A 20099-nucleotide genomic window follows, 5' to 3' on the forward strand; every position below is an offset into this window, starting at 1 on the left:
CTAACCACTGGGTAGTATTAGAATAGCCATTTTACAAATGGCTGAACCAGTTAAGTGATTTTCCCATAGACAAAGGGCGAAACAGTGGCAGAGCTGGAGATAGAAATTGGGACTTCAGTGCGAGTTGATAATGAGGAATGAGGCTTCAGGAGTCCTAATGCCTCATTCCCTATCCTGCTACTAACCAGGAATAGCTCCCATGCCCCAGAGAGACAGACAGAATGCAGCCTAACCTCTCTTAGGCCTATGAACTGAAACAGGAAGATTCTCCTCATGCTTAAATGCAAAGAAATAAGAACAGAAGACAGAGAAGAATCACAAAATATAATTCCTGCCCTTGATTAATGTGATTAATACTTCCTTTCCTCTACTAGCAATTACATCAACAAGAGCAATTTCATACAACACAGACATCTGGCTGGGACTAGAAGGTACAGCATGTTTATGTATTATTAATACTTTCAAAAGCAGTCTTCTGTGGAATGATTATATGCACTAGAGCATTGTGAAATGTCCTTTACAGCAAAATTAATTAATGCAGGTACCTAAACTCTTTTAATATGTGTTCATCTTTTTGGAATGAATTCCTCATTTGGACTAAACAGATTTGTTTTGCCAAATAGTGAAACAAATTAGAAGTTGAAATCAGTTTTGATTATAAATTAGTGGCCAAGCACTTCCTCATTCTTAGAAGATTTAATCTGGTCAGGGAACCATAAGGTTATCATAATAGAACATTGCAAATCCCAGCCTTATCCTAGAAGAGCTCTTTAAGGATTCTTGGCTACTTCTGGAACAATGATGCTATTGTCTCTCAGTTTAAATATTAGGCCTTGGCACTGAACATAAAATTATAGTGGGAGCCTTCTAAAGCATAACTTTGGGATAGAGTTATTGCATTTCCTTAAATGGTTTGTCCTCTAACAAAACGTGATCTAAGAAAGTTACTTAGATGGTAAGCCCTTCATAGCAGGGACTGTTTCTGTTCTATCTCTGGAGCCAGCAGAGAAGGAGATAGACAACAAACAGACACAGAGGGAGCTGCTGTACTTGCTTTATTGTTCTGGCTGAAAAACCTGAAACCAACCTGAAAGTGAGGCTTTGGGCTGTGGAGTGGGGGAGAGTACATAGCCCCTTGCACATTTAAAGGGAAAGGACATCACAATTTGTTTGCTAGATGTTTTACAGCAACTAGCACCGTGGGGCTGGTGCCTCGAGGTGCCACTGCAATACAAACAATAATAATCAAGGTTTTCTTCAGTCTTTGTATCACACTGATGATATGCTGTAAGTTGCTTACGACACTAGGCAATCCAAGGAGAATGGTTACACATTACTCCTAGGCAGATATACCTGTGACAGTGTAGCCCATAAGGCTTTATGGGGTGGGGGTGCTTATAAATGTATGCATGATATAACTGGAATAGAGTTTTGCTACATATGCCATGTAACATATCTATGTAAAGGTTATGTTCATCCTAGTTGCATGCAGGCACCATTTGTGTGTTCAAAGTTATGAACATTGGCTGTATAATTGCTTGATTTCTAAGTAGCCTTACTTAGAACATTTAGTCACTCCTTGGGAAAGGAATGTGCTCAATCAAGAGGCATTTAACAGACAAAAGAGCTTGGAAGACTCCAATCCACATAAGAAGTCTACCTGAGGACGTTCAAGGTAGCATGTGGGTATTGACTGCTGCCTGCAGGTCCTGAGTCATGCATAGGCATGTGACTTGCCCATGTGATTCCAAATCTCCATTTTGTGACTGGATTCTACACAGCATGAGGAGGGGGTCTCCACCCACAAGAGAGAATCTATTTAACCCCCTGGGAGACCCCTCCATTTTGTCTTCAGCTGGCTAAAGAAGGAGCCTCTCCACCCCCCCAGGATACTTAAGGGAAACTGGAACAAAAAACAGTAACTACAAGGGGTGTGAGTGATTGCTGGACCCAGGCTAAAAGGAGATTAGCCTGTAAAAGGGAGCATTCTGGAACTGGTGAGGATCCTATCTGTATTTAGTTTGATTAGACATCAATTTGCACATTTTATTTTATTTTGCTTGGTAACTTACTTCGTTCTCGTAGAATCATAGAATATCAGGGTTGGAAGGGACCTCAGGAGGTCATCTAGTCCAACCCCCTGCTCAAAGCAGGACCAATTCCCAATTAAATCATCCCAGCCAGGGCTTTGTCAAGCCTCACCTTAAAAACCTCTAAGGAAGGAGATTCCACCACCTCCCTAGGTAACCCATTCCAGTGCTTCACCACTTTCTGAGTGAAAAAGTTTTTCCTAATATCCAACCTAAACCTCCTGAACTGCAACTTGAGACCATTACTCCTTGTTCTGTCATCAGGAACCACTGAGAACAGTCTGGATCCATCCTCTTTGGAACCCCCTTTCAGGTATTTGAAAGCAGCTATCAAATCCCCCCTCATTTTTCTCTTCTGCAGACTAAACAATCCCAGTTCCCTCAGACTCTCCTCATAAGTCATGTGCTCCAGCCCCCTAATCATTTTTGTTGCCCTCCACTGGACTCTTTCCAATTTTTCCACATCCTTCTTGTAGTGTGGGGCCCAAAAGTGGACACAGTACTCCAGATGAGGCCTCACCAATGTCGAATAGAGGGGAATAATCACATCCCTCGATCTGCTGGCAATGCCCCTACTTATGCAGCCCAAAATGCCATTAGCCTTCTTGGCAACAAGGGCACACTGTTGACTCATATCCAGCTTCTTGTCCACTGTAACCCCTAGGTCCTTTTCTGCAGAACTGCTTCCTAGCCATTCGGTCCCTAGTCTGTAACAGTGCATGGGATTCTTCCTTCCTAAGTGCAGGACTCTGCACTTGTCCTTGTTGAACCTCATCATATTTCTTTTGGCCCAGTCCTCTAATTTGTCTAGGTCCCTCTGTATCCTATCCCTACCCTCCAGCGTATCTACTACTCCTCCAAGTTTAGTGTCATCTGCAAACTTGCTGAGAGTGCAGTCCACGCCATCCTCCAGATCATTAATGAAGATATTGAACAAAACCAGCCCCAGGACCGACCCTTGGGGCACTCCACTTGAAACTGGCTGCCAACTAGACATGGAACCGTTGATCACTACCTGTTGAGCCCGACGATCTAGCCAGCTTTCTATCCACCTTATAGTCCAATCATCCAGCCCATACTTCTTTAACTTGCTGGCAAGAATACTGTGGGAGACGGTGTCAAAAGCTTTGCTAAAGTCAAGGAATAACACATCCACTGCTTTCCTCTCGTCCACAGAGCCAGTTATCTCCTCATAGAAGGCAATTAGGTTAGCCAGGCATGACTTGCCCTTGGTGAATCCATGCTGACTGTTCCTGATCACTTTCCTCTCCTCTAAGTGTTTTAGAATTGATTCCTTGGGGACCTGCTCCATGATTTTTCCAGGGACTGAGGTGAGGCTGACTGGCCTGTAGTTCCCCGGATCCTCCTCCTTCCCTTTTTGAAAGATGGGCACTACATTAGCCTTTTTCCAGTTATCTGGGACCTCTCCCGTTCGCCATGAGTTTTCAAAGATAATGGCCAATGGCTCTGCAATTACATCCGCCAAATCCTTTAGCACCCTTGGATGCAGCGCATCCAGCCCTATGGACTTGTGCTCGTCCAGTTTTTCTAAATAGTCCTGAACCACTTCTTTCTCCACAGAGGGCTGGTCACCTTCTCCCCATGCTGTGCTGCCAGCAGTCTGGGAGCTGACCTTGTTTGTGAAGACCAGAGGCAAAAAAAGCATTGAGTACATTAGCTTTTTCCATATCCTCTGTCACTAGGTTGCCTCCCTCGTTCAGTAAGGGCCCACACTTTCCTTGACTTTCTTCTTGTTGCTAACATAGCTGAAGAAACCCTTCTTGTTACTCTTATCATCTCTTGCTAGCTGCAACTCCAAGTGTGATTTGGCCTTCCTGATTTCCCTCCTGCATGCCTGAGCAATATTTTTATACTCCTCCCTGGTCATTTGTCCAAGCTTCCACTTCTTGTAAGCTTCTTTTTTGTGTTTAAGATCAGCAAGGATTACACTGTTAAGCCAAGCTGGTCGCCTGCCATATTTACTATTCTTCCTACACATTGGGATGTTTTTTTCTTGCAACCTCAATAAGGATTCTTTAAAATACAGCTAGCTCTCCTGGACTCCTTTCCCCCTCATGTTATTTTCCCAGGGGATCCTGCCCATCAGTTCCCTGAGGGAGTCAAAGTCTGCTTTTCTGAAGTCCATGGTCTGTATTCTGCTGCTTTCCTTTCTTCCCTGTGTCAGGATCCTGAACTCGACCATCTCATGGTCACTGCCTCCCAGGTTCCCATCCACTTTTGCTTCCCCTACTAACTCTTGTCTGTGCACCACTGTATTGCTCTCCCAGCAGATATCAGGGTGATTAAAGTCTCTCATGAGAACCAGGGCCTGCGATCTAGTAACTTCTGCTAGTTGCCAGAAGAAAGCCTCGTCCACCTCATCCCCCTGGTCTGGTGGTCTATAGCAGACTCCCACCACGACATCACCCTTGTTGCTAGCACTTCTAAACTTAATCCAGAGACTCTCAGGTTTTTCTGCAGTTTCATACTGGAGCTCTGAGCAGTCATACTGCTCTCTTACATACAATGCAACTCCCCCACCTTTTCTGCCCTCCCTGTCTTTCCTGAACAGTTTATATCCATCCATGACAGTACTCCAGTCATGTGAGTTATCCCACCAAGTCTCTGTTATTCCAATCACATCATAGTTCCTTGACTGTGCCAGGACTTCCAGTTCTCCCTGCTTGTTTCCCATGCTTCTTGCATTTGTGTATAGGCACTTAAGATAAGTAGCTGATCGTCCCGCTTTCTCGGTCTGAGACAGGAGTCCTCCCCTCTTGCAGTCTCCTGCTTGTGCTTCCTCCCGGTATCCTATTTCCCCACTTACCTCAGGGCTTTGTTCTCCTTCCCCCGGTGAACCTAGTTTAAAGCCTTCCTCACTAGGTTAGCCAGCCTGCTTGCAAAGATGCTCTTCCCTCTCTTCATTAGGTGGAGCCCGTCTCTGCCTAGCACTCCTCTTTCTTGGAACACCATCCCATGGTTGAAGAATCCAAAGCCTTCTCTCCAACACCACCTGCGTAGCCATTCGTTGACTTCCACAATTCGACGATCCCTACCCAGGCCTTTTCCCTGCACAGGGAGGATGGACGAGAACACCACTTGCACCTCAAACTCCTTTATCCTTCTTCCCAGAGCCACGTAGTCTGCAGTGATCCGCTCAAGGTCATTCTTGGCAGTACCATTGGTGCCCACGTGGAGAAGTAGGAAGGCGTAGCGATCTGAGGGCTTGATGAGTCTCAGCAGTCTCTCCGTCACATCGTGAATCCTAGCTCCTGGCAAGCAGCAGACCTCTCGGTTTTCTCGGTCGGGGCGGCAGATAGATGACTCAGTCCCCCTGAGGAGGGAGTCCCCGACCACCACCACCCGCCTCCTTCTCTTGGGAGCGGTGGTTGTGGAACCCCCATCCCTAGGACAGTGCATCTCCTACCTTCCAATTGATGGAGTCTCCTTCTGCTCCCTTCTCTCAGATGTACCATCTAGTCCACTCTCCGCATTAGTACCTGTGGTTCTGTCTGTTACTACTTGGAACCACTTAGGTCCTACTTTCTGTATTTAATAAAATCACTTTTTACTTTTTAATTAACTCAGAGTATGTATTAATACCTGGGGGAGCAAACAACTGTGCACATCTCTCTATCAGTGTTATAGAGGGCGAACAATTTATGAGTCTATCTTGCATAAGCTTTATGCAGGGTAAAACCGATTTATTTGGGTTTAGACCCCACTGGGAGTTGGGCATCTGGGCCAGGACGTCATGTGATCCTTCAGCAACTTCAAAAACGGGACCAGCATCATTCAGGGGGCGCTGATCCAGTACTATCACCGATTCCACAAGGTGCTGGCGCACCTTGGATGTTGATGAGCTCAGCGCGGGCCGGCAGGGCGCGCAGGGGCGGTTGCGCCAGCACCTTCTGTGAGCTGTTTTCAGGTAAACCTGCAGCTTGGGGCAGGTAATTCAGACTCTGGGTCTTTGTTGAAGTAGACAAGAGTGTCTGGCTCAGCAAGCCAGGGTGCTAAAGTCCTGAGCTGGCAGGGAAAACAGGGATAGAAGTAGTCTTGGCACATCGGTTGGCAGCTTCCAGCAGGGTTTCTGTGATCCAACCCGTCACAATACCTACATTCATTAATGCACCATCCATTCTTGAAGGGACAAAGTGACTCCCTGAGGCTGTACCTTAGAAGTGAGGAGACAGTTTTCTGCTTTCCTTGGTATCTGAAAATAAGAACTCAAATGGGAGGAAAAGTCACGTTTTCAGTAGGAAATTGCATGCAACTGGGTGTGGCTGCATCACTTGCCTGTGCACTTACTGTCCATGCAGGCACAAATCAGGAAAATGAACATGCAAATGGCTGCTGGAGGCCCAGCTTTTGTCTGTGCGATGGCCTGGTCTCTGCTTGCACCTGCAGTTTCATATATGCAAATGTGTCCAATCATTTGTGTGCACAGAGCCTTATTATTGTTATTATTTCTGTTGCAAAGGTGCCTTAAAACCTTACCCAAGATCAATGCCTCAGTGTGCTGCTAGGTGCTGTATATACTCATCATAAGAGAGAGGTTCTGCTCTGAAGAGCTCATAATTACCTAGACATGACAGAGAAAAGGGGAACAGGTGAAGTGACTTTCTCAAGGCTACACAACATGTCAGGCAAGAGAATCCAGGTCTCCTGATTCCCAGCTCAGTGCCCTGTTTGCTAGCCCATGCTTCCTTTCTGAAATGGTGACCCTAATAATAAAAGAAAAAATGAATCTAACAGACTCATTCTCCTCTGGGTTTCCTAGGCCATGTTTTGTGGAACCAGACTCGGTTCCCTTGTGAATATGGGCCAAAAAGAGGACCGATGCTGCCAGGCTATTTGACCTTGCTTAAAATACAAATCTAAGATGGGGAAAATGGCAACCACTGCAAAAGGAACCCCAGGCCAGTGCCTTTACCACAAGACTGTCATTCCTCTCCAAGCACTGTAGGAAGATTCTGTTCCACGGGCATTTCCAGTTCAACCTGAAAAGAGAATTCCCAGAAATCTCATGAGAGTGAGCCTGCTTTCACCATATTCTAGATCAGGGACCCCGGGGAGGGGGAGTGGGAGTGGGGCAATTTGCCCCAGGCCCTGGGCCCCACAGGGGCCCCCACGAGAGTTTTTCGGGGCCCCTGGAGCGGGGTCCTTCACTTGCTCTGGGGGCCCCGGAAAACTCTTGGGGGGCCCAAGCCCCGGAGCTGCTTTTGCTCCAGGTCTTCGGCAGCAATTCAGCGGCTGAAGACCCCAAGCCCCCTGAATCCTCTGGGTGGTGCTTTCTAGCTCAGGTCCAATCCTCTCTGGTTTGGATGGTGTGAACATTTGGATGCTTTTCATTGATTCAACTTCTGTTCTGTTTGTGTTGTTGCTCTTCACGAAAACGCACCCTGCCCATGCCTGCTATATTACATTGCTCAGCATTGTACTTGGCTCGGGGCAGGAAATTAGTTTACATTGGCAAATATATCACTGTAAGATCTCCTGATTAAAACAATGTATTTAAAAGCATGTGGTTGAAACAAACAAAAAACCACAATCCTTATGATCAGCAGAACTGTTCTCTCTCAGCTTGTATGGGCAGATTCACTCGTAAGGCCAAGCTGCCATGTGAGGTTATAAAATAGAAACAAGTCCTTGTAAGAACTGATCTAACTTTCTTCAATTGCCCTTGCATCTTTAATCACTCTCACCACTTTAAAAGCAGCAGATCTGGCAGCTGATAATTAGACTGAGCCTGAAGCAGGATGGACAGTGGCCAGATCACATCTCCTTTCATCTGCATATTTATGCATTTAAAGGAAAATAACTAGGTTCTTCTGAATCCATAAATTAAGTTCTCCAGGCTGGTTCTAAACTTTCCCTCTGATCTTAAATAAGTAGAGGTTTATTCTTCCTTCTTCATTTTCCTGTACTGGATATAAACATGGGAGAAGCGCTGAGCTGACCCACACAGGTTATGGATCCTCAGTAGCATGTGATGTGTCCGGCAAGGTAAAACCTAATAATTGACAGAGCCTGTATTGGCACTGAGCCTACTGGAGATTCTGGGCCAATATCTGACATGATGTTCCCCTATATAGATATCAAAATAAAGGAACTTGCTCCAAATGAGAGTCTCTCTCCAAAACTGTGGACTGCTGGAGATCTTTCACCGTTCACACTGTCAGAGAAAACAACCGATGGTCGATCTCCCTCTGTGTTATGCCTTCAACCCCTCTTTCAGAGGCAGACTCAATCCAGCTGAACCCCCGCATGTGTTTAGCATTTAATTATGCATTCTGGCTACAGAATGGTGTGACAGGGCTGCCATTGTCTTTCCTTATCTCTTGGTAGTGAAGTGTAAGGAGTGATGCTGTGTGAATTGCTCACAGAAGGCAAGGCTCACTTCACAGAGTATTGCAAGGATGCTTTCTCCATGTCCCTGGCTTGTGGCTGACAGCTTCTGACACTTTGCATGACATCCCGTAGGACACTTTGCAATTCATTTTCACTCTCATTCTAACCATTGTGCCCTGTCTGACATGTGAACGCATGCTTTTCTATTAGTTCTGAATGACAAAATAAATCACTATTAAAACGCATGATGCAGTGAGGTCAAGAGGTTATTGCTGGTGACATTCACAAAGCAATCAAACAACTGACTATGTCAAGCTGTCCTGCAAGAGCATGAGTACCAACCTCAGGGCAGACTGTTAAGAAGGAGGGCACAAACACCAACTTGGCTGGCGGTTCTATGCTTAGATTTCACCAACCAATTATCAAGTGTAAACTCTTCAGGCATTATAACAGCCTTAACATGGAGTCACCGGCATTCCCCTTGGGTACTCTAATCTATCTTGTCACCTAGGCAAGCCTACCTTTGTGTTGGATGGTCCCTTACACCATGCATCACAGCAATATTCAGGTTACTTCCAGTCACAAAGGACCAGTCAATTATCCCAGGTCAATTGTACCTTAGCTCTCACACCAATCACAATGCATGTAGTTAATCCTATAATAAACTATATACAAATTTATTAATAGGAAAAAGAAATGGGAGTTATTTACAAGGCCAAAGCAGGTACACAGACACTTTTTGAAACGTAAGACTTTAACTTGTTCATGTAATAGAAGCTTCTAGAATAAGCAAGATCTATATGTCCTTTAGGGCTAACCCAGGCAAAGCAGCTGGGGAACCCAGGCAAAGCAGCTGGGGATCCCTTGCTTATGCCTAGAAACCTTGTCCCCAGAATCCAAGCAGCAGTGAGATGTAGTTCCTCCTTGTTAGAGGGTTTTATTCCTTTTCCCCCTTCTTATCTGAGCTGCAAACTCAGCTGATGGGAGGAATTCATTTGCAAGACTCATCTTCACTGGGGAGGGGAGAGTAACAACAAAGTCTTGCATCCTCTTTACTGCTCCACTCTCGTCCATCTGGTGTTAATGGGCCTTCCTTGTCAGGCAGGCCATAACACCTTGTGTTGGAGACCAGCATTTCACACTAGTTAAAGTCTCCTAGCTAGTACTAACACAGTTACAGAAGCTGACAGGTTTGGGTGAACGAGCAGTGGCTGCAGAACTTTTAGATGCACAAGGACATGCTCCTGGATCTGTGTGTCGAACTCACCCCGGCCCTCCAACTCCTAGATACCAAAATTAGAAGTGCTTTGCCAGTGGAGAAGTGAGGGGGGCTTGCAGTCTGGAAGCTTGCAACAGTGGATTGCTACTGGTCAATGAGAAATCATTTTGGAGTTGCAGGGCCATTGTCATGCAAGTTTGTAGGGTCATTAATTGCCTCCTGCTATGCAGGACTGTGACTCTTGGCAATGCGCAGGACATAGTGGATGGATTTGCAGCAATGTAGTTCTTGGACTGTGGTGGGGTGATAGACGGCACATGTATCCATATTTTGGCATCAGCCCACCTTGCCACACAGCTGCAATGGTGCCATGCCACACAGCTGCAATGGTGCCAGCTGAACTCATCACAGAGTGGTGTGGGAAAGTGTCCTATCCTGGAGGAAGAAATAGGGCAACCATCCTAAAAAACTTTGGGAGAGAATTGCAGAATACCTCCACGCAAATTTCATCGAGATCTCTCAAGAGGATCAAAGGGAGAGCCATATGTACATAAACAAAGTGCCCTGTATGCCCTCTCCCCCCCGCCGCCTAATCCGACAGGGGAATTAAAAGAAGATGCCAACGGAATCCTCTGTTTGTTGTACCTCTACCTCTTCTCCTATGAGTAAAACAATGAAAGGTTGATACCTTTTGTCTTTAGTTTGGGGTGGACTGGCCTCCATCTTTACATTTAAACATTTGTAAGGAAAAAATGCATGCACACACTTACCCAAGCTCCGTTCCCCTCCATCAGGCTCGTCTGTGCTCATCTGGGAGGATTGGCTAGACTCTGGAAGAGTCAACAGGTCCTGGCTTGCGGCATTGCTGGAGTCCCCTGCTGCGTCTCCCTCCTCTTCCTGCCCCTGTTTCTTGACAGGTCTGCGGCGTGCTGGATGGCGTGTCTGCCAACAGCTCATTGTAAAAGCAGCAGGTCAGTGGGGCAGCACCAGATCTATTGCTGCTCTCTCTGCTGTGGAATCCCTGGTGAAATTCTTTCACTTTCATGCATCACTGTTGCTGTTCCCTGTCGTACCCTTTTGCCTGTGTCCCCTGTGCAATCTGCTCATAGTTGTCCATGTTTCTATGGCTGGGCTGTAGCTGTGCTTGCACAGCCTCTTCTCCCCACAGGCCCCGGCGATCCAATGCGTCCTGTGACTCTCTATTCCAGGCAGCGTGCATCTAGTGTGTGGCACCGGCCTGGGCAGTTGGACACAACAAGGGACAGCTGCTAGCAGTCTTGCCAAGGTGGGCTATCAGAAAAAGGCATTTCAAAAACACATGGGAGGTTTTAAATGGGGTGGGGGTGACTTATAGTCTCTGTGACCCCTGGGCAGTGGAATTTAAAATTATGACCACAGTGATTCCTGTTGCAGGGAACGGGGCATTGTGGAACAGCTGCTGGAGAACTGTTAGGGTTGACAAAGGTCATGCAGTATCTACACTTGCACTGTGTTGATCTCGGTAGGTCAACCATGGCTCTATGCTGTTCGGGGCGGTGGTTTTACTGTTTTGCTGCAACAAGAGAAAACTGGAGACACATTTGAACATAGACGTGTAATGGAATGCCTAACTGCATTGCACTGTTCAGCCACCAAGGTGGCGCTGTGCATGAAACACATAATTTAAGCTAACTTCAGCTATACCTGGCAGGGCATTAAAGGATCTTATAGTGTACATGTGGTGTGAGTGTTTCTCTCTGAGAAGTAAGCTCTGTAGTAAATCTTTATCTGGTACAGAAGCCTGACCTGTGTGACCTACCATGTACAAGATGTACATGACAACATGCACACGTGTCTCCTGGTGTCGACTTATGTCAATCTAACTCCTATGTAAATATAACACCATGCTATGGGGGTAAGCACCTGTGAGAGAGAAGAACTAATTAAACTAAAGGATAATGTTGGCACAAGAACAAATGAGTATAAACTTGTCATGAGTAAATTTAGGTTGGAAATTAAAAGAAGGTGTCTAACCATCAGAGGAATAAGATTAATAGATTCCAAGGCCAAAAGGGACCATTGTGGTCATCTAATCTGACCACCTGCATAACACAGGCCAGAGAACTTCTGCAGACTATTCCTAAACCATATATTTTAGAAAAACATCCAATATTGATTTTAAAATGGTCAGTGATGGAGAATCCACCTTGACCAAATTGTTCTAATAGTTAATTGCCTTCTCTGTTAAACGTGTACATCTTATTTCCAATCTGAAACAGCCATCTGTTCTTGAAAGCTATGGAACAGCCTTCTGTCGGAGTATGGGAGGCAAGAAATCTAACTAGTTTTAAGATGGAGCTTGCTAAGGGTTTGTTTGTCTACACTCAAAACACTACAGCGGCACAGTTGCAGCACTTCAGTGTAAACGCTACCTATGCCGATTGGAGCGATTTTCCCATTAGTGTAATTAATCCAACTCCCTGAGAAGCAGTAGCTGTGCTGACAGAAGAATTCTTCCATCGACCTAGCTCTGTCTACACAAGGACTTAAGCTGGTTTATATCCACCATTCAGGGGTGTGCATTATTCACGCCCCTGACCAACATAGTTAAACTGAGCTAATTTTCTAGCGTAGACCAGGCCAAAGTTTATGAATGGGTTTATGTGATGGGGTTGCTTGCAATAGCAGGGGACTGGACTTGATTACCCTTCCAGTCCTATTTACAGTGCATTAACTTCACTTGGATGGGACAGTGAATCATTTCCTAGCTATTTAAAGAATTAGAAGAAACAAGAGCAAGATTAAGGGAGAGTTTGTGACTCTATTTACGAATATAAAAACATAAGAACGGCCATACTGGGTCAGACCAAAGATCCATCCAGCGCAGGATCCTGTCCTCTGACAGTGGCCAATGCCAGGTGCCCCAGAGGGAATGAACAGAACAGGTAATCATCAAGTGATCCATCCCCGTTGCCCATTCCCAGCTTCTGGCAAACAGAGGCTAGGGACACCATCCCTGCCCATCCTGGCTAATAGCCACTGATGGACCTATCCTCCATGAATTTATCTAGTTCTTTTTTGAACCCTGTTATAGTCATTGGTGAGCAGCAGCCGGTTCGCACCGGATCGCGCGAACCGGTTGTTAAATTTAGAAGCCCCCTTTAGAACCGGTTGTTCCTGGAGGAACAACTAGTTCCAAAAGGGCTTTTAAATTTAACTAAAACTCGAGCAGCTCCCTGCCCTTCCCCCAGCCCCAGCTCACCTCCTCTTCTGAAGCTCCTCCGGCTTCTCCTCCCCCTCCCCAGCTTCCCGCGAATCAGCTGTTCGCACGGGAAGCCTGGGAGGGCTGAGAAGAAGCAGCGCTTCCACCAGGTGACCTGGGGCGGGGGGGCCAGCGGGAGGAGGGCTCCAGGCGGCGATCCCGGCGAGACTCTGGGGTCGGGTGGCGCGGCTCCTGCCCCTAGGGTCCAGCTGCGACCTCAGGCCGGGCAGTGGGGTTCCTGCCCAGCCTCCGCCGGGTCCGGGCGGGCGGGTGGCGCGGTTCCTGCTGCCGGATGCGGGCGGGCGGCGTGGTTCTGCCGCCGGGTCCGGCCGCCGGGTCCGGTTGGGCTGCGCAGCTCCTGCCGCCGGGTCCGGGCGGGCGGCGCGGCTCCTGCCGCCGGGTCCTGCCGCCGGGTCCGGGCTGGCAGGCAGCGTGGCTCCTGCCGCCGGGTCCGGGACGGTGGGCGGGCGGGCGCGGCTCCTGCCGCCGGCTCCTGCCGCCGGGTCCGGGCGGGCGGGCGCGGCTCCTGCCGCCGGGTCCGGCCCCCGGGTCCGGCCCCCGGGTCCCGCCGGGCAGCGTAGCTGTTGCCCAGCCCCCGGGTCTGGCCCCGACCTCAGCCAGGCGGCGCAGCTCCTGCCCGGCCCGACCTTGACCGGGTGGTTCCGGTCCCCCACCAGGCAGCACGGTAAGGGAGCAGGGAGGGGGTGTTGGAAGAGGGCAGGGGAGTTGGGGGGGTGTATTAGTGTCGGGGCAGTCAGAGGGCAGGGAACAGGGGGATTGAAGGGGGGCAAGGTTCCCGGGGTGGCAGTCAGGAAGGAGCAGGGGTTGGATGGGGCGGTGGGGGGCAGTTAGGGGTAGGGATTCCAGGGGCAGTCAGGGGACAGAGAGAAGGGGTGGTTGGATGGGGCAGGGGTCCCTGGGTGCCATTAGGAATGAGAGAAGGGGTTGGATGGGGTGGCAAGGGGCAGTCAGAGGACAGGGAAGGGGGGTGGATAGGGCACGGGTCGGGGGGGGGCTGTCAAGGAACATGGGGGGGTTGGATGGGGCAGGAGTCCCCCGGGGGGGGGCATGACCCCTCATGGGGTGAGGAGGAGGGAACCGGTTGTTAGTATTTTGGCAGCTCATCACTGGTTATAGTCTTGGCCTTCACAACATCCTCTGGCAAGGCGTTTGAGTTGAACATAGCACAGCAGCTAGTTATCTGAAATGCTTCTTGGTATTTTCCATCTGTTGTTTTAGGAAATTTCATTTGTGTGCTTTAGTCTTCAAGACTGATAGTAAAATGCCTGTCCAGCTACGCCAACATGCTGATTAATGTGTGTCCTAAGAGTACATTATCAATCTTTTAATCTGAGACACAAGTCTCAAATCTGTCATCTGAAGCAATGAAGGGTGTCACAGGATGCTTTTTCCCAGCAGATAATTCCTTTGCTGAAGGCATTTGTTAGGTAGGAGTAACCTACATATGTGAGAATTGGGAGGGTTGGTCATTTAGTTTTATAACTTTGGGATAGCCCAATGCCTTTAATTCATTTTGAGGACAGTCCATGTATTTCTAGTACAATAAGCAGAACAATGGGTCTGCTCCAAATTCCATAGAAGTCGTCCAACAGGTAATTTCATTGATTTTGATGGGCTTTGGATATAAATGCTGGCATTATAGTTTAAGTATTTGTCCTTGTGGTAGGCCTTGTGTAGACTAGGATTTGGAAGGTGTTAGTTAACATATGTTAACCACCTAGTTTGTAGACAAGGCAATGCGCCTTTAACTCAACCCACTTCTTCAGATCCATGGAGTGAAAATTTACAGATACAGGCATAAATATACTGGCACATGAAGAGAAGGGAGTTACCTTACAAGTGGAGAACTAGTGTTGACCAGGCCAATTAAGTAAGGGTGGATGTGGTCCATTCCCAATAATTGATGAGGAGGTGTCAATACCAAGAGAGGGAAAATTGCTTTTGTAGTGAGCCAGCCACTCCCAGTCCCTATTCAAGCCCAAATTAATGGTGTTAAGTTTGCAAATGAATTGTAGCTCTGCAGTGTCTCTTTGAAGTCTGTTTCTGATGCTTTTTTGTTGAAGGATGGCTACTTTTAAATCTGTTATTGAATATCCAGGGAGATTGAAGTGTTCTCCTACTGGCTTTTATATGTTACCATTCCTGATGTCTGATTTGTGTCCGTTTATTCTTTTACGTAGAGACTGTCCGGTTTGGCCAGTGTACATGGCAGAGGGGCATTGCTGGCACATGATGGCATATATCACATTAGTAGATCTGCAGGTGAATGAGCCTCTGATGGTGTCCCTAGAGTAAATATGGGGACAGAGTAGGACACGGGGTTTCTTACAGGAACTGGTTCCTGTGTTAGTGTTTCTGTGGTGTGGTGTGTAGTTGCTGGTGAGTATTTGCTTCAAGTGGGGGGCTGTCTGTAAGTGAGGACCGGCCTGCCTCCCAAGGTCTGTGAGAGTGAGGGATCGTTTTCCAGGATAGGTTATAGATTGTTGATGATGTGCTGGAGAGGTTTTAGCTGGAGGCTGTACGTGATGGCCAGGAGTGTTCTGTTATTTTCCTTGTTGGGCCTGTCCTGCAGTAGTTGACTTCTGGGTACCCGTCTCGCTCTGTCAGTCTTCATTCTTAAAACTACAATACCTACCTGGAGAAGTGAGGAAACAGACTGACAGAGTGAGACGGCTACCCAGACTATCCACCACCCAGAACAAAGCCACTGCCCTAGACTATGCAGCTGTTATGGAGCAGGAACAGAAGCATTTCTTTGCCTTCCTCACAATCATAGCATAAGACTTTAAAAATCATTAATGATGTAGTGAATCAGTTTCTGCATGAGGCTTCCATCAGCAGAGCTCTAACAAGCTGCCATTTTGCTTCGTCGTCTGTCACAGATCAGTTGTAGACCATGGTGACCTGTGAGGCAGAGCCAGGGAAGATGGTATCTAAGGGTCAGTCTATTGATAGTTCATGACAAAAGATCAATATAAGTCCTATTAAATTCCCAACAGAGAAATGTGTTGGCGATAGAGTATTGTAGTCAGATCCATCTAGAAGCACTTGTGTTCCATTCACTTATGAAAATGGACCATCAAAAGGAGAGTCATATTCTAACTTCTAACCACAGGCATCAACATTTGGTCCATGACACAATCCCCAACTCTCCGATAATCTTAACCCAAACCCCACACAGAGTGTGACCAGCTGTAGGAGTTGAACCTAGCACCTGGGATAATCCCATAGTTGTCATGAGAATCCTGAACCAACTCAGCCACTCATCAATGGGGACATTAAAGTCATTGAGAATTAATTGATGCTTGTAAAACACACAGTGATCCTCAAATGGAAGATGTATACAAGTGCAAAGCATTGTTTTTATCAGCGTAAGTGCTTTTTTAGATACATAGCTTGTTGTTTGTTTCATTATCAAGTTCTGCTCCCCATCAAGTGCTAAATCATGTATGAATTCCCCATTTACACACTTGAAGTTAGCCATCCTTCATCTGTTGCTATTTATTAACTTATGCTGTATGTCTTTGCAGTGCCCAGTATTTTGTTTTATGAATACAGCTTTATCTCTTTTATTGCAACCTGGAATGAATGAAGAACATTAACGTTTTCTTTTTTTAAAAATTACATTCCTTACTTTTATCCATGGGGACAACATTTTCTCCCAATAGTATTGTCCTTTTGGAAGATGTGATAGACATATTGGGTAAATATTGTACCTCCAACCACATGGTTTCCATTGCAATTGATTCCCCTGCTGTTTCCTTCTAACCACTCCCTGACCTTACTTCTTCCACAATGGTGACTGCAACAGTGTGACTGATAGCAGAGGTAAATTTATTCCAGCAGCTGATTTTGGGCAACAAACTTATTTACCTTAGCATGCACTTTAGTTACTGAAATCAAGATATTAGGGGAAAATTTTACTGCAGTTGACTTTATAAAGACCTTTGATGAAGCTTTAGTGTAAAAGAAGGACAAAGTGAACAACGAATGATTGGCCTGGTTGGGATATGGAGTTACTGCTCTCTCTATAAAACACCCACTTTGCACACAAGAGGTTTACAGAATATACTATGGTTGAGGAGGGCATGTTGGTTAGCACATCATTGAACTGAAAGATTGCCAGAAATTGTAACCTGCAAAATGCAGAATCTGGATTATAATCTTGCAGTTTGTTCACATTGATTTGCCTCGGAATTCATTCTCCTAAATTCTTTGAGCTCAGTGGGAGCCTGGGGTGCACAATGAATGCAAGAAGAGACAAACAGGAGTTAACTAGGGATTGGGCTTAAAGGTGCCACCAGACTCCTCGTTGTTTTAGGGACTGGGAAATTAGAAGCAGAGGAAGTTATTTTGTGGATTCAAAATCTTTCATATATCAGAGGCTCAAGTCCTTTCTTATTCCAGGGCACTGACTCCCAAAGGGATTACTCTCCAACTACAAGTTTCGATAATGTTTTGTTAAAGCAACTAATTAACAATAGATACAATATTGTTTGCTTGGATTCCACATACTCAAGTGCATGGCCACTTAATATTACTAAGCCAAAGAGCAGAAGGAAGAATGCCTGACCTCATTGGGTTTGGCATGAACACAGCTTTGCCCTAAAGGTCTGGTTCTGCAATCGCTGTATACCCAAAATGCCCAGCAAGTGCAATGAGAGCTTTTGGTGTCTAAGGACTTCACTATTAGTCAACAAATCTGTACATCCAAATGCTAGAAAAGTAATAAACTGAAAAAGACAATCATGTTTATTTCTGAATTGGAACCACTGATGATCAGAATCTAGACACTAAAGTCATTATCAGACAATTAAGAAATGTTGATTGAGTAAGAAGTCTGACCCTGGATAACTTAGAAAACTCAGCAGAACAGTCTTTCACTTCTAGGTGCCCGATCCTGCATTCAATGCATACTCCAAACTCCCATTGACTGCAGAACCTTGCATCATATGAGCTTTTTCTGCATACATACAGACCCTCCACTGAAGTGCAATGTCCATATTATATGCCCTGAGGAGCTGCATGGTGGATACAGGGAGAATTGTGCCCACACACGTGGAGTGGCACATTTTCAAAGTGCGTATTAGGTCTCCACTTGCACCTGCACTGAATTTGTAGGTGAAAACACCTCTGTGTGTACTTCCAATAGTATGACACCAGAATATTCATAAGTGTTAGAATTTGCACCTACCACATTGATTAGGAGCATTAAGTTTTGTGGGTGCAATTTTTAACACATGCAGAGGTGTTACTCTGTTGGAAGTATGCATGAACTGGTGCACATATAGGTATACAACTGGCCCCCGTTCAGCATGGTACTTATGCAGTGGGACTACATGCATGCTTAGAGTTAGGCACCTGCATACGCACTTTAGAAGTTAGGGGTCTGAAAATGTATCCATTAATTTGAAATGTGTAGGCTAAGTTTTCCACATGTGGTGTCTCGCTTGCCAAGTGCAAATCAGCTAATTGGGATCCTTTAAACCCTTCATACACCATTTAAAAAACAATATTTGTTAGCCCTTTGTGTGTGCACAGCCCTTTGCAAGACACAGGACATGAGCCTCACCTCCCCGGGAACTTCTAGATTACTTAAAAGGTGTGTAGTGTAGACATAGTCTATCGACACAGGTGTGCCCCTACAGACATGCTGCTAAAAGGTGCGCAGTGTATCTGCTCTTTGTTGGCAGGAGAGCGTCTCCCACCAACAAAGCGCTGTCCACGCTGCCGCTTTTCATTGGTAAAACTTTTGTCGGTCGGGGGTGGGTTTTTTTGACACCCCTGAAGAACAAAAGTTTTACCAGCAAAAGTGCAGTGCAGACAAAGCCTTAGTTGCTGTAGCTCTGACTCTGGGATTTGCATATTTACAGTAAACAATGCCCTCCCCCACACCATCTACACAAGGACCAGGCCTGATTACTGCATGGGAAACAGATAATACAATGAAGACATTCTGAAAAATTATTAGCCCAAAGGGGAGACCCTCTGGGAGTTCTGGGTGTTTCAAATCCACTTTTTTTTTTTTAGCCCAGGCTTTGACTTCATCAGGAGTGTGTAGAAAGATTTTTAATGCACACCAGGGTCACTTCATTCTTGCAGTTTTCAGTCATTATCCCCTCTCTTTCTGTGTCCAGCAATGAGGAGACAACACACCATGGGGCTGTTGCCATGGGGGTGTTCTGATTTGTCTCTCCTAGGGTTCAGAGAGATGGATACAATTACATTAACTCTTTCTAATGTAGAACATCACATGGCAGATGCCCTGCAGCCTTCACCCAGTAGAGTCAAAGTAAAACAATAGAGGACCCCGGGCCAGGGCCTTTCTCTCCAATACACTAGTCCTCTAGAAGTGGAAGGAAAGTCTTTGACTGTCCATTTAAAAAGCATTGTCTTCACAAAGCCCACAGCAGGAGGGTCATCATGATAAAAAGAGACTTCTTGTGGTGCTAGATAGGCATTTTCATTAATTGTGTCATTTTGGAGCATAATGCAACTGGAATGGATTGCATAAGAAAGCAGTAGTGTAGTGGCTCTGCTGTGCCTTAATGGAGCACTAACGAGCTAACAGGTGAGCAGCTACATTAGGAAACACAGACTAGCATGGGACACAGAGCACAGCCTGAGGCGAATGCTCAGGAATCTCACTCTGGGGTGTCCAGACCCCAATCGGGTATGTCTACACTGCAATAAAACACCTGTGGCTGGCCCATGTAAGCAGACTTGGGCTTGCAGAGCTACAAAATTGCACTGGAGACATTTGGGCTTGGGCTGGAGAAAGCCCAAACACCTATAGTGCAATTTTATAGCCCCGCAGCCTGCATCAGCTGACGTGAGCTAGTCCTGGATGTGGCCCCTTGTGGCCTACAGCTGGCCACTGCAGGGTAATGAGAGTATGCGGATTGAGTAGCCAATATAGTCTTACTGCTCCCTGCACACTCACCATAACATGGCATGAAATCCTTGGTCATGTCCAAAACATACTCACCTTCTTCACAGCAGTGCAGAGAACCCCTGTGATGGCCTACTCCATAGCACACATGGACTGTGTGGTCCCGCTCTATGCACAGTGCTTGGGGTTCTGCAGATGCGGGTTAAGGCCCATTGTGATTTGGCTTTCCTGAACTGGACCACAAAATGATCCAGAAAAAAGAACAGGCAGTGCAGTACTCCCAGT

Source organism: Mauremys mutica, chromosome 4, assembly GCF_020497125.1.
Source record: "Mauremys mutica isolate MM-2020 ecotype Southern chromosome 4, ASM2049712v1, whole genome shotgun sequence".
Classification (NCBI taxonomy): Eukaryota; Metazoa; Chordata; order Testudines; family Geoemydidae; genus Mauremys; species Mauremys mutica.